The sequence below is a fragment of the Fukomys damarensis genome, unplaced genomic scaffold, assembly GCF_012274545.1.
Source record: "Fukomys damarensis isolate Sample0158 unplaced genomic scaffold, DMR_v1.0_HiC HiC_scaffold_15, whole genome shotgun sequence".
Lineage (NCBI taxonomy): Eukaryota > Metazoa > Chordata > Mammalia > Rodentia > Bathyergidae > Fukomys > Fukomys damarensis.
In genome coordinates, this window is record NW_022900927.1 from 34,901,443 (window position 1) to 34,916,001 (window position 14,559).

Below are 14,559 nucleotides of genomic sequence, written 5' to 3' on the forward strand. Positions count from 1 at the left end.
ATTGAGAGATTATTGAAGTGGGAAAAAAAATCATTGTGTTCATTATAATATGGTAGCTGGGTACTTTGGCACACTGAACTCTTGATTTGAGTTCTTTCTGGTTTTAAGTAGAGATAGCAGGATATACCAGGATGTCTGTCTCATCTTTGTTTTTACTGATGGTGAAGATCATGACAAGTCTTTGCGTTATTCTCATTTATGTAACTGTACTTTATTATTGTGAGCTAAGCATATTTTTGTAAACACCACTTTATGAAATTCATTTGTAATTTCTAACTAGAGCATTGAAAATTTCAACGCAGTAGTTCAAAACTATTACTTATTTTTTGTATGTAATGTGGATGAATAGCTTTTTTCCCTCCCTTAACTCTGTAAGGTCTTTTTGAGAACTGAGCCTTTGAAACATGAAAAATAAATACCATGTAGGAAAGAGTAGTATTAAGTAGCAGCATTAGTAAAATAAGGAAAGTGGATCACAACATAATGAATGTGGAAAATGTTCAGTGAAGGAAAATACATTGTTTTTACTGTCGTTGTAAAATCTAGTTATTTTAGGTTCTTTTTGGATTTGGTGATTATTTTAACTTGTACTGTTATAAAAAGCTGACTTTAAGTAAAATACATTTTCTGCTAAAAAAATAACAAATTTCTAGAAATTGGAATTCTACTTCATATCTACTACTTAGGTTGCTTTTCCATTTTTTCATATTGACTAAGCAAATAATTTAAAATTAAATAGAGCTCATGTAAAACCTATTTATAAAACATTTGTTATATGAAACTTATGAAGTAAACCTCAGGAAGCCTGCAAGTCTTGGTCATGGTAATGCCCTTTTATAATTTTGATAGTTTTAATAGTGATTGTCAGACCCAGCTGTATGCTCAATCATCACTTGTTTAGTTATGTTCATTTTGTTATTATTGTAAGATAAATGTAATTTAGCACATTTTAAAGTTTTCAATATCACAGTTTTTTTATTAATTTGTAGAAAATTACTAGAAGTAGAGAATTTATTCTTCAGAATAGTCTGCATCCCTATATATACACAATATAAAGACATTTTTGCTTTTTTGTCAGCTGTAATTTTACTTTGGAAATGGTTTATCTTTGTTTCTGATACATTATTTGGCTCAAAAAAAGAAAACTGTATTTAATTTCTAACATCTTATTCAAATTAAGAATTTGAGGAAAGTATTTTAATATACTTTAGGACAACTGTAGAAATTCTGAGGTGAATTTTATTAAGGGAAGATTAAAACTGGGCATGATGGTGCACTTCTGTAATCCTGGCTGTTGAGGAGGCTTGAGACAGAATCTCAAGCTGAAGGCCAGTCTGGGCAATTTAGTGAGACCAAGTCTCAAAAGAAATTGTAAAAGACATGAGAATGTACCTCAATGGTTGGACATCTTTGGGTTCAATCCTCAGAATTCCCAAAATAAACAAAAATGTAAAAAGGGGGAAGACTTCTTTATAACTTTCCTATTTTATAATTTTAGATTCTTGTATAAGGACATATTTTATAACATAAGAAAGCACTATTAATTATGTATTGGTTTTAAAGTCTTTATATGCTGTAAATGGGGAGGTTATGGGTTAAAAAAGCCATTTCGTAAAAAGTGATAGTAACATTTTTTATAGAAAAGGTAGAAAGTAAAGATTAGGAAAAGAAAATAAAAATCACGTTGAAGGCTGCAGCTTTAAGAACTGTTAACTGAGACAAACATCTGTCACTTCCTGTCTGTCTGGATGTAAGCACTACAGACTCTTGATTTTCTCCCTGATTATAGGGTGATGTGGAAAGTTTAGAAAATGGAGGAAAGTATGAAAGGGGGAGGAAAAGGCTACCCAGAGATAAGCACGGTTTCTACTTTTGTAATAGAGAAATTGGGATATATTCATTGAATTTTAACCTGAATTACAAAAGCAAAAATAAACCTCATATCACAAGTTTTTAAAATTTTTAAATTTTTATTCAAAACAATGCTTAATGCCCTAAGTACATATGATTTAATGATTTTTTTTTATTGAACATTTGATTTTTCACTTTTCTGTATAGCACACTGGTGAAAATTCAGTTGAACTGTTTTTGTGCATTTGAGTATTCTTTAGAAAACATTTCTGTGAGTATAGTGATTTCAAAATATTTTGGAGTTAAGAAGCCCAGTGCTTAACTAATCGTGTTTTTTGCCAAATTACTTTTCAGGCTTTAATACTTTCACATGTAAGAGTAACTACAATAATGGTACTTACGGCATAGTTTAGGAGGATTAAATATTTACTGTTCCTCCAGTAGCATATATAGGTTAAGTTCCTCTATCCAAAATAGTTGGGAGTAAAAGTGTTTAGAGTTTGGAGTTGGTTGCATTTTGGATCATTTGCATAACCCTTACAGGTTGAGCATCTCTAATGTGAGAAATCTGCAGTCAGAATTCTCCAAAATTTGAACCTTTTTGAGTATCATATTCATGCTCAAAAAAATTTCAGAGTTCAGAACATTTTTATTTTTGTATTAGAGATACTTAAACCTGTATTTTAGATAACTTTAAAAATTTTTGTTTTTCATTCCAGCACTGGATCATGAAAAGGATCAAGTCAGTCTTGTTTACTGTATATTTGAAACCTCACACAAGGTCTGGCAAATATTTATTAAATGTACAAAAGGTTATTTTCCAAAGCTTTTTCTGTTTTCCTGCTTTTCTTTTTACCTCAAGGCTATAGCAATTTACATTATCTGCTGTTTGAATTAACTCCTTTTCAGTTCTTTGTCAATGATACTGACTGTAATTGTATTTTAAAAAGTTGTAAATTAAAGGTGCAAAAGGATAGTTTAGCTGATTTTTGTGATGCAGTCTTAGCACTCAGCATTTGGAAGGCTGAGACAGTAGGAATTCCTTGAGTTCAAGGCCACCCTGGTCCATAGTTGAAGGCCAGCCTGAATGATACTGTGAGATCCTGTTTCCAAATAAAATAAAATAAAATAAAATGAAAAACTAAAAAGAATTGTATTTTAACTTTTTCTGACATTTCTTTTTTATTGTATAATTGCTTATATTTTAAATACTTTCTGTTTATGTAATTATTGAAAAGTAGAATAAAGAGAGTAAGGATAATAATACATTGTAATACCATCTCAGGTTTCATGCCATATTTGGAGGGATAGCAGTAAGCATGTAATATTGCACAAATCTAAGATGAAGTTAATATATAGAAATACCATCTCATGATTAAAACCACCAAATGGTTTTAACTGGGTAAACTGAAACATGTACTTTGAGAACATTTTTGACTAATGTGAAAATACATTGTGTGTGTGTGTTTCGTTTGATTTTTGGTGCTACGGGTGTCGAATTTGGGACCTTGCACTTGTGAGGCAGGCGGCAGCACCACTGAGCTAATTCCTTAGCCCCTACATTGTCATTTTTAAGCTTATCTGTTAAGACAACTTTAAAATCTTTTATATCTATGGGTGTATCTTGAAATAATGAGTGGTTTACTTTGTGGGAAATAAGTAAAGGCAAGTAACATCTAGTTCTATATTAAATAGTTTGTTACTGATTTATATATTAATATGCCAGATACTTAACTCCTGTTACATGCCAGGTACCTGTCATAAGAGAATGTGTACAAAATAAAATGTATGGTATGGTAGATGGTGTTAAGACTATGGAGAAAAAGAAACCAGGGGAGTAAGGAGTATATTTAGGTTACAGATTCAAATAGGTCAGCAGAAGTCTTTTTCTCCCCATATGGTGAATGGGTAAGCCTGAGGTGAGGCAGCAATTCTGCAAAAATCCAGGGGAAAGCGATTCTATGAAGGGACAACAGAGCAAATATCCGGTGAGTTTAGTATTTTTTTTAATGTCTTAGGATTTTAAAATTGAAAGGAAATTTGTGTCACTAAGGTGTAATAGGAAGAGAATGAGTACAGAAAAGGTAGGGAAACGGTGCAAATGGGATTTTGATAAGCAACCATAAAGACTTTGGCTTTTACTCTGGGTAAAATTATGTCTTCCTTACAATTGTTACACTAAGTTAGTTGAATTCTTCTCCTTTTGGAGTTTAATAGAGTTCTACTGGATAGCCAGTATAGATGATCCTCAATTTACAGTACAAGTGCCTTTGACTCTACCTGCATTTCATCCATGTAATCCCAGCAGTCTGTGAGGCTTGGGAGGATCACCAATTCAAGCACAGCCTGGGCAGTTTAGCAAGATGCTGTCTCAAAAAATAATAAATAATTTTTTTAAAGGCCCTACATTCAGTTTCCAGTGTGCAAACAAAACCAAGCAAAGCAAAATAAAACAAAACCTTAAATTTAAAGTACATTTAATACATTTAAGCTACTGAACATCATAGTTTTGCTACACAGTACTCTAAAGAGTACTAGTTGTTTACTATTGTGATCACCTGTCTGATTGAGAGCTGTTCCCCCTGTAGCCAGATGTCCAACATTGTGGATTTTGGAGCTCAGGAAAAAACAAGTTCAAATTTTGAAACATAGTTTCTACTGAATAATGTGTATCACTTGTACTATCGTGAAGTAAAAAATAAACCACCAGTTGTATAGAAAGAGCTCTTAAAATGAGAAACAAGGTATAATTCAGTTAGATTATAAAAATGTGTATGTATAATATTTGAAAGTTCAAAAGCCAGGGATTTAGCTCAGTGGTTTCACTGCCTGCTTTAAAAGTGCAAGGTCCTGAGTTGGATCCCTAGTACCCCCCCACAAAATTGAAAGTTCATACAGGATTTTAAATCCTTTCCAGAAAAATGACAATCTAGTAAAGAAGTAGGTGGCTCAGTTACCCTCCCCCCCCTTTCTTTTTCCTTTTTGCAGAGAGGGCTGTACTTCATTGCATGAATGCTAGACAGGTGCTCTGCCAACTGAGGTACACCCTACGCCTATTGCTGCTGATTTCTGATGACGTTTATTACATGGAGGCTTGTGTTGTTTTTTTTAAAGACAGGTGATACGGTAGTAAAATATTCTAGGAAGATTTCTTTAACTGTATGTATATCTTTTTTTAGTAAGGTGTTCTTTCTCAGAGCAGAGCTAATTTTTCATTTTAATATTCATAGGAGGGCCAGGGATTTAGCTCAGCGGTTCGGTGGCCTGCCTTGCAAGCGCAAGGACCCGAGTTCAATCCCCAGTACCAAAAAAAAAAAAAAAAAAAATCCGTAGGAACTGCTAACCATTTTTATTTTTAATTTAAATGTGCCAAGGGAATTTACATATAAGACACCCATTTAGGTATCTTTTTCTTTGAGTTTTGCCAAATTTTACACTTATGTAGCCATCACTGTGGTTCAAATAAACAGCATTTCCATCGCCCTTTTGAAGTTCACTGGTTTGAAGTAGTGACCCAGGCTGTGACTAGGTTGTAACCTAGGCAACCGCTGATTTGCTTTCTGTAAGTTTAGATATTTTTTAAAAGATTCAAATAAATGGAATATAGAGAACATATTCTTTTGTCTGAGTTCTTTGCTCAGTATAACTTTCTAAAAAATGTTGCATGCATGAAGCATTCACTTCTGTTGGATAGGTGTTTTGTTTTTATTTTTTATTTTTTTTGTCTAGTACTAGTCACTGGTTCTGAAAGGTTTGGTGAATGAATGCATATTTGGTGCAAACAAATATCACCCCTTCACAGTTTTCTTGTATTTCTTTAGCAGTAAGATGCTAAAACTTCTAGGTTTTTATGTTGTTGGATTTATATTTGTGCATAGATTTTGGGAAAGGATGAGTTAATGAGAAATATTCAGGGTTTAAATTCAGTATATTTATTTAAAATCTATCCTTCCACCCTTTGAACTATCTTGACATCCTGTGTAAAATGAATCAGATATAAATACGAGGATTTATTTCTGGATTCTCAATTCTATTTGATCTTTATATCCTTATGCTAGTATGGTTTGATTATAGACTGTAAGCTTGAAAGCAAAATATCCTTCAACTTTATTCTTTTTCAAGATTGTTTTGGTTAGTCTTTGTACCTTGAGTTTTAGTATTTGATGATTTTTGTAAAGAAACCAGGTGAAATTTTGATAAGGATTATGTTGATAAGGACCAGGAGATCAATTTGAAATATTTTGCCATCTTAAGATCTATCAATATGGGAAAATTTTTATTTATACAGTCCTTTAATTTCTCTTAAAGAAATTTCAGTTTTCCGAGTATAAATTTTGTATAAATTTTGTTCTTTTGTTAAACTTTTTTTGAGTGCTTTAATCTCTGATGATTTAGTGTTTCAGTCCATCTTTCAATTTACCCAGTCTTGTTCCCTTAGATTAATTTCATTTTTGGATTGGTCATTGCTAATGTATAGAAATTCAGTTTTTTTACATATTGATTTTTGTACCCTGTAATCTTAAACATTTCTATTTAGCTGTTGTAAAAATGTTACTTTTATTGTCAGTGTTAAAATCTAAAGTATCATTAAACTGCTGTGAAATGTAGTCATTTTTAATGGCTTCTTTAGGATTTTCTATATGTACAATCATGTCCTCTGCAGATAGAGGCAATTTCACTTCCTTCTAATCTGCTTGATTTCAATTTCATTTTCTTGCCTAACTATTCTGGCTAGAATCTTCAGTACAATGCTGAATAAAAGTGTCAAGAGTGGACAGCTTAGGCTTGAACCTAAAAAGAAAAAACACTAATTCATTCATTATTATTATAAGTCATTCATTATTATAATAATTGTATAATTTGATTTTTCATAGTTTTTATTAGTTTGAAGAGGTTCCTTTTTGTTTCATTTGTAAAGTATTATGAAAGGCTGTTAGAAATTTTTCAGACTTCTGCATCTTTTGATGTGATCATGGATTTTGTCTTAATATGATGTATTGTTTGATTTGCTTTATTTTGGGTGTCTCAGTTTTGTATGTTTGAAATTTATATAGTTCTCTGAAGATTGGCCCAATTATTATAACAAAAATTTCTCCATCTGTAATTATTTTCTAAATTTTATTTTGAGTCAGGATCTTGCTATGTTACTAAATTAACCAGACTTGAACTTGAAATTGCAAGTGTGCATCACCATCCCTGGCTTCAGATGACTTTTCTAATATTTTAACTGTTTTAATGAGACTTTAACATTATTCTTCTGTGTTACTTTCCTAGTTGTTGGCACAAGGCTTACTGTATACACCTTACCAGTCTTCTGGCTTGTACTGACTTAATCTCAGATATAGAAATCTAAAAGCTCTGTTAACTTTTCTCCTTTTTGCCACTATTGTTATACACATGATAGCTATATATTTTAAAATTCCAGCAATATGCTGCAACAGTTATTACCTTACAAAATTTCATGTTTTTTGAAAGGATAAGGAATAAAGGTGAATAAATACATACTAATTGAATGTTACATTAACTTTCTTTTTTGGTTTTGTGCATTTTCACTATGGATTCAGGTTACCATCTTACTTCTTTTTTATTCCATATAGCTTTAACTTTCATCCATTTTTATACTATTATAGTCAAATACTCTTTCCAGTGTTACTGATCCAATGATACACTCATTGTTTCAGTTTGTTTTAGACAATTTAAGAAAATAATTTTGCATTTATACTTTTATAATTCACTTTTTTTTTTTTTTTTTTTTTTTTTTTTTGGTACCAGGGATGAACTCAGGTCCTTGCGCTTGCAAGGCATTCGGTGGAACCACTGAGCTAAATCCCTGGCCCTATAATTATCTTTATAAGGTCTGATAGGTATGGATTTGGTCAATGTGTTTTACTGAATTTGTCTTTTTTGCAAGTTGCTTGGGCTAGATATAAATTTTCTTCAGTTTTTTCTTTTATCATTTGAATATATATCATCCAACAGCTTTCCAGTCACCCTTCTTTTTGATGAATAGCTCAGTTAATCTTACTGTCCCTTGTATGTAACATGTCACATTTTCCTTGCTTTTAACAGTTTATCTTAGATTTTTAGCCAGTCACTCTGTGCCTGCCTCCCTCTCTGTCTGTCTGTCTGTCTGTCTTTCATTCCTTCCCTCCCTCCCCAATTGAACTCAGGACCTTGTTTCCTTGCACCAATGAGCTACATTCCTAGCATTTTTAGCATGTTTTATTGTTTCTGAGAATTAGTCTTGTTTATTCTGGTTGCAGTTAATCGAGCTTCTTGAACATGTAAATGTTTTTCATCAAATTTAAGTTTTCAGTATTTTTCTAAACTTTTTTTTTTCTATTACTTATATTCCCATTATACATATGTTGGTGCATGGAGGCACTATTCAGTCTTCACTTATTTTTTGTTTTCTGTAGCTGTGTAATGTTTCAGTCCATCTTTCAATTTACCCAGTCTTTGTTCCCTTAGATTAAGTTTATAGTGGAGGCCCTTTTGAATTTTTTTTACTAATACTTATTTGCAGTACATAATGATTATATTCCTTGTGGGAGTACATAACATATCTGAATTCTTTTCTTCATTCCTTTCCCCTTCCTTTCCTCCATCTTTTGGTCCGTTTTCCATTTACAAAAGATTTATCTCTATTTTATTAACTATCTTTTATTTTGCTCAATATATTTTGGGTTTTTCATAAAAGAGAAACCATGTGAGTCTGTGTCTGATTTATTTCCCTTAACAATATGGTCTCAGGATGCATCCCTTTTCCTACAAATGACTCCAGTATATTCTTCTTTATGACAGAACACTAGTCTATTGTATATAAATAACCCATTTTGTTTACTCTTTTGTTGATGGACATATAGACCACTTCCAAAATCTACTTCTGAACTCTATAATGACCATTTGATTCTTTTAAACATCTTTGCAAAGAAATTATTTTTTTGATGAGATTTTGTTGTTACAGGCATTGTTTCCCTAAATCATTAAACAGAAAGTCTTCATTGCCTGATATCTTGGCCTTCATACGGTAGTTTTTGTTGCCTGATGTTTTAAAAAAATTCTTGTGTATTACTGTCTTTTATTTCTTTGTATGTTATAACCAGGCATTTTATGTAATATATTGCAATATCTCTGGATACCAGTTTTCCCTCTTCTAGGGCTTCTTTGCTTGTTTAATGTCTTGGCTGAGCTAATTTAATGAAGTTTTATATCCTTTGCAGTGTGAAGTACCTGTTGTCTTATATCAGAGAAGGCAACCTTGGACATGGGCATAGTTAATCATGTCACGACAGTGATTTTAACAGAGCTCTCTCTCCTTTGTGTTTCTGTTAAGTTCTCTGCTATTGTTGGTATTACCCCCAGTTGTTCATCTCTACTGATTGCTTGTGATTGTTCCATTGTTTTTGCCAAAAAATATATGTGTGTATGTATATGTATTTTTATGTCCATAATAATTTACTTTGCCTATATTTTGGATCCTGCTTCTCACATGCTTCACTATACTCAACTACCTCTATCTATACTGTTCCAACATCTGTGCAGCTGTGTGTGATTGGGGGATCACCAATTTGAGTGGGTCCTTAGAACCATTTGACCTTTCTACTTACTGTATTTCCTTTAATTTCTTCATTCTCCCACTTTCTTAGACTTGTCATATCTTTTCTTCCTTTTCAAGCCTGTTGATATCTCCTCAGTAGCTAAAAATTATCTGTCTTTTTAGCTGATGGTCTCATTTCTTGTTTTACTAAAAAAAATGAAGCAATTGTTACCACTTACCTTAATCTGTTGCTTAATCATTTACTATCTTTTTGTTGTCAGTGTATCCTTGTGGCTAATGCCAGTCTGTCTCTCCTAGATTCCATTCACAAACCCATCACTCCCGTAATCCACCCCCATCTTGTACCATCAGCTTTTCCCACTATGCCATCATTTTCCTTGTCTTAAAAGGCTTCTCTCAACTTCACAATTTTCTTCCTGCTCTTTCTCCTTTATCTGGCTTTTATGGCACAATTCTGTGAAAAATGTCTGTGTTTTGTGAACCAAATCTAATTAGTGTGTTTCCCTCTACCAGTACATCAAAACTATTCTATGAATTTTATGCTGTTAGGTCCAGAGATTAGTGCCCCTTTCTCTCCCCACTCTCCACCCCCTTGTTTTTCATTTGAAATTGTTGCTTTTCTTTGAACCACCTACCCCACTTACCTTGGTGGAGATGTAGCACATTCTCTTTTATCTTCTTCACTGCTCCTAGGCTGTAAACCAGAACATATTTTTGTATATAATATGAGGAAATTGATCACAGAATGATTTAACACTTTGTTTAAACATAAAGAAGACCATAGAAAATGAGGAAGACTGTAGAAAGACACTTCCTTCTTCTGTTGTCTTAATTTTAGACTCCAATTTGACTCTAAAACAGATGCCTTTTAAAGCCAGTGGTTCAGAAATTGTTAAATTTTATTATTTAAGTTCAGCGGGGCTCCCTTTATTTTATTTCATTTGTGACTTTTTGTTTTGGTACCAGGGATTGAACTCGGGTCCTTGCGCTTGAAAGGCAGGCCACCAAACCCCTGAGCTAAATCCCTAGCCCTCATTTGTGACTTTTAAGCCTTGATAGAAAATTTCAGCGTCTCGAAATTACAAGCCTTTTAGACATACAGAAGAACTATGTCAGATATGTAGAATTCTTGGAATATTTGTGACAGAAATATACAGAAGTCAACACAAAGACACAAAATTAAGTATTTAAGTATGATGATCAGAGTAAATTGATCTCAAGGAAATAATGTTAATTAAAATATTTTAGGGGGTAAATATAGGCAACTTTCCATCTTACCTGTTAATTATAGATTTTATTACACTGAACCTTGTATTATTAAAGTACTCAGAAATACTAATTTTAGTACAGTAATTTTCCTAGACTGGATATGGTATAATTACTATAAAAACTGTAATTTTTGAGTTTTACTTATATTTATTTTATTTGCTGATGTTTCTTGTAGGTACTGCTTGTTATCAATTTAGAATCTGGAAAACTCCATTGATCAAACTAACAATTAGTTCATATAGTAAGGAAACATTTTTTTTGTGGTTGCAATCTATTAAGTTTCTTGATATGGTTTTAGTATTTGAGAAACCCTATGTTTTAAAGAAGATGGTTTAGTTTACTTCAGGTTTTATTGAGTTCCAGTGAAACTCATCACATCTTATAGTTTTTGTTGCTGTTGTTTTTGGGATTTTTTTTTTGGTTGTGCTAGATATCGAATTCAGGACCTTGCGCTTGGGAGTCAGGCCCAGCATCACTGTGCTAAATCCCCGGCTCACATCTTATCATTGATTCTAATGAATACTCAGACTGGATTACAGTGTCTTCTGTATTTAAAAAATAAAAATTAACTGGTTCAGATGCCAACCTGACTAAATTCATTTTAATTTAAAGTTGAGTGGATAATGACTGCCAATTGTAGATATTTTAGGTTCCATTTCCAACTTCGAAACTATTTGGACATTATTATAAATCAATTGAGCACTAATGTGGGAGAAAAAAGAAAAAAAACAGGGAAAGAGTGTAATTGTCCATTTTCCCGAGTTAGTTACCTTGACAGCACATTTAAAAAACAAAAATTTCAAGCTGCCTGCTCTTAAAAAATGCATGTAAGTCATCTTACTTTACAGCTTTGCCAAACTAAGGCCAGAGAAGAGAAATTGATTTTTTTTTAATCCTCATGGTTTTACTTTCTAGAATGTCATATTAGTATAATCACTGATTTGTTTTCTTTCCTGTAGCAAAAATACAGGATTTACCTATTTATATATTTTTATTAATATTGAATAATATTGAATCTTGAATAATCTATTGTATGGATATTCTTTTTATCTGTTCAATTATTGAAAGAACATTTTCATTGGTATAAACATTCTTGTACTAGTGTTGATATGAACATAAATTCATGTTGGTACACTACTTCAGGGCATAAAAATTGGGTTGCATGTTGAGCCTATATTTATATTACCAAATTGTCTTTACATTTGGTGGTTGCAGTTACCTTCATTTCTGAAAGATGTTTTAGCAGAGTTTTTGAATTCTTTAGTGATATTTTTTTCTTTCTGTACTTAAATTCGATTCATTCTCTTTGACTTGCATTGTTTCTGAGAAATCTAATGTCATCTCCCACAAACATGCTTTAAAATTTTCCATTGTATCATGGAAGTACAAATGATCTGAAGAAATGCTCAACCTCACTGGGCGTTAGAGAAATATAAATTGAAACAACTGAGTTTCCATCTTACCCCAAAAAGAATGGCTAGCATCAAAAAATCAAATACTAACATGCTGATGAGAATGTGATGAGAGAGGAACAATTCCACATTGTTGATGGAATGTAAGCTAGTATAATCCCCAAAAATCAGTATGGAAATTGCTAAAAAGGCTAAAAACTGGAAATTCTCTGATTTTGCCCTAATGTTATGATGGTTTTGTTACTGTTCTCCTTGAGGTTGTTGTTGAACTTGGATCTGTGAGTTTATAGTCCTCATCAAATTGGAAAAACGTAGTTACTAGTTTTTGTCCTTTCTACTTCAAGAGACAATAGTTACATTTATGTTAGGCCTCTTGATAAGTCTCATAGTTGAGAGTTTAGTCTCCTATAGTAGTCTTTTTCTAGTTCCTTTTCTCACTTTGTGTGGTTTTTTACATTTTTTTCCCACTGCTATGTCTTTAGGTTCATTAGTCTTTTCCTTTGCAGCATGTAATCTGTTATTAATCCTATCCAAGTTATTATTTATGTTTGAATTTTTATCTGTAGCTCAATCTGATCTTTTGAAAATATCTTTTAATTTTTAAATAATTATACCCCTAATTTAACTTTCCTCAAAAATATTGTCTTGCATTGTCAAAGCCAGAAATTTATTGGCACAATAAAATTAGGCTGTATATCTAACTCAGATTTCACTAGTTTTTCTGTGCACTCACCTCTTCGGTGTATCTGCCTTCTATTCTGTAATAGCACCATGTGAGCCAAGATACAGAAGCTCTGTATGACTGCAAAGAAAGTCTTTGCACTATAATTGTGGTCTTTTTTTAATATCTTGAATTATTGTCAAGTTTATTCTATTTCAATATCCAGAATATAAACAAGTATTTTAGCATTCTTTTCTTCTATCATCTCTATTGTTGCTGGATTTTATTTGCATTTAAAAGGTGAAAGATTTATAGGATCTGAAGAGAAACCAGAGTATTTTTATTCACATTTATATTTTACCTTGTGATGGGTTATATTTCCTGGTCTTTGGTTGAGTTCCATTCCCTTAATTTCACATTATTTTACATTACATTTTGTTGTATTATATATATTTTTAATACGTTATTTTTATATATTTTTAATATATTTGTATATTTTATATATTTTGGGGCTTTTGGGGGGGATAAAATTATTTTGCTTAGAATTAGTGTGATCTTTCTCGAGCTTTGTTAGTGGCAGCCTTGAACATCTTGGTTCTAAAGTTTGATTTCATTGTTAATATTTTTTATCTTCTCAACTGTTCTTGATTTTTTTTGTGTTAAGAACTCCTTCTGTTTTTGTTGGTGTAAACATGAACTGTGAGGATTTTGTTGACTCCTCTTCAGAGACTTGTCCGGACTCAATAATTTTTTTCATATGCATGCAGAGATCATTCCTCAGTTTACAACGATTCCTCAGGGATCTCTCTCCACATCTTTTGACACTCTTACCTCTGTTGCTTTCTTCTGTTTGCCCTGCAAATTCAAGCTACCACAGTATCTCTAACTTGGAACTTTTTTATACCATCAGTTTAATTCTGTAAGAGCATTGGGCTCTGACTGGTTTCTACTTATTGTGCGTCCTTTCATTTGTTATGTGAAGATTATCAACCCAAATGTATTACTAAGTATTTGTATTTAATACAGTATGGCGATGATACTGCTGACAAATGTTAACTTTTCATGGTTACTTAGAAGAAAACAAAGTACTTTGAATATTTTATCCGTTTCCCTAATTCAATATAGAATATAGTTCCTATATAGGATAGAGTATATCCTGGCTATCGATTGAAACCCTAGGCCCTAAAATATTTGAAATTATTTCAAGAGGAGGAAACAATGTATTAATGTATAAGAATTCAAGCCTAGTTAATTTTTGCATAATTAGAATATATTCTTAAAGATGCTACAGCATTAACAAATAACAGCATTAATTGTTGAAAATTACCTTTCTTGATTATAGATTCTAAATACATCTTTTGATGAAATTAGTGCAATTTGCAGGCACATAAACCATTCAAAGAAGGAAAAAACTTTTATTCTGTTAGTAATCACTGAAAATTTGCACTGTTGTCCATTGAATTCAGAGTTACCATGAATACATTGTTGTTGACAGGTAGTATAAAACTTATTAAAAAGGCTTAGTGTTTTCTGCATGCATGGTAAAATAATTTTGTTCTCTTTTGTGACAGATAAAAATTAGAGCCAGTGTATCACTTGGCATTCTTGGGCATACAATTCACTTGATAGCTTTTCCTTTTGAATGATCCAATTCCTTGCTAAATGATAAGGATTACATAATATTCTTATGGTTAAAAACCCTTGGGGGCTGGGCATTTAGCTCAGCGGTTTGGTGGCCTGCCTTGCAAGTGCAAGGACCTGAATTCAATCCCCGATACCAAAAAAAAAAAAAAAAAAAAAAAAAA

General features: G+C 32.2%; 1 protein-coding gene across 2 annotated transcripts in view; it reads left to right on the forward strand.

Annotated features, from left to right (window-relative positions):
• Positions 1–2,612: 2,612 nt before the first annotated feature.
• Positions 2,613–14,559, forward strand: part of Cnot2 (CCR4-NOT transcription complex subunit 2) — an 82,418-nt gene continuing 70,471 nt past the window's right edge. The window contains exon 1 of one of the 2 annotated variants that reach the window (XM_010617481.3): positions 2,613–2,632. The gene's annotated coding sequence lies outside the window, so the exon portion shown is untranslated. The remainder of the gene's footprint in view (positions 2,633–14,559) is intronic. The other variant, XM_010617480.3, reaches the window with a different exon arrangement.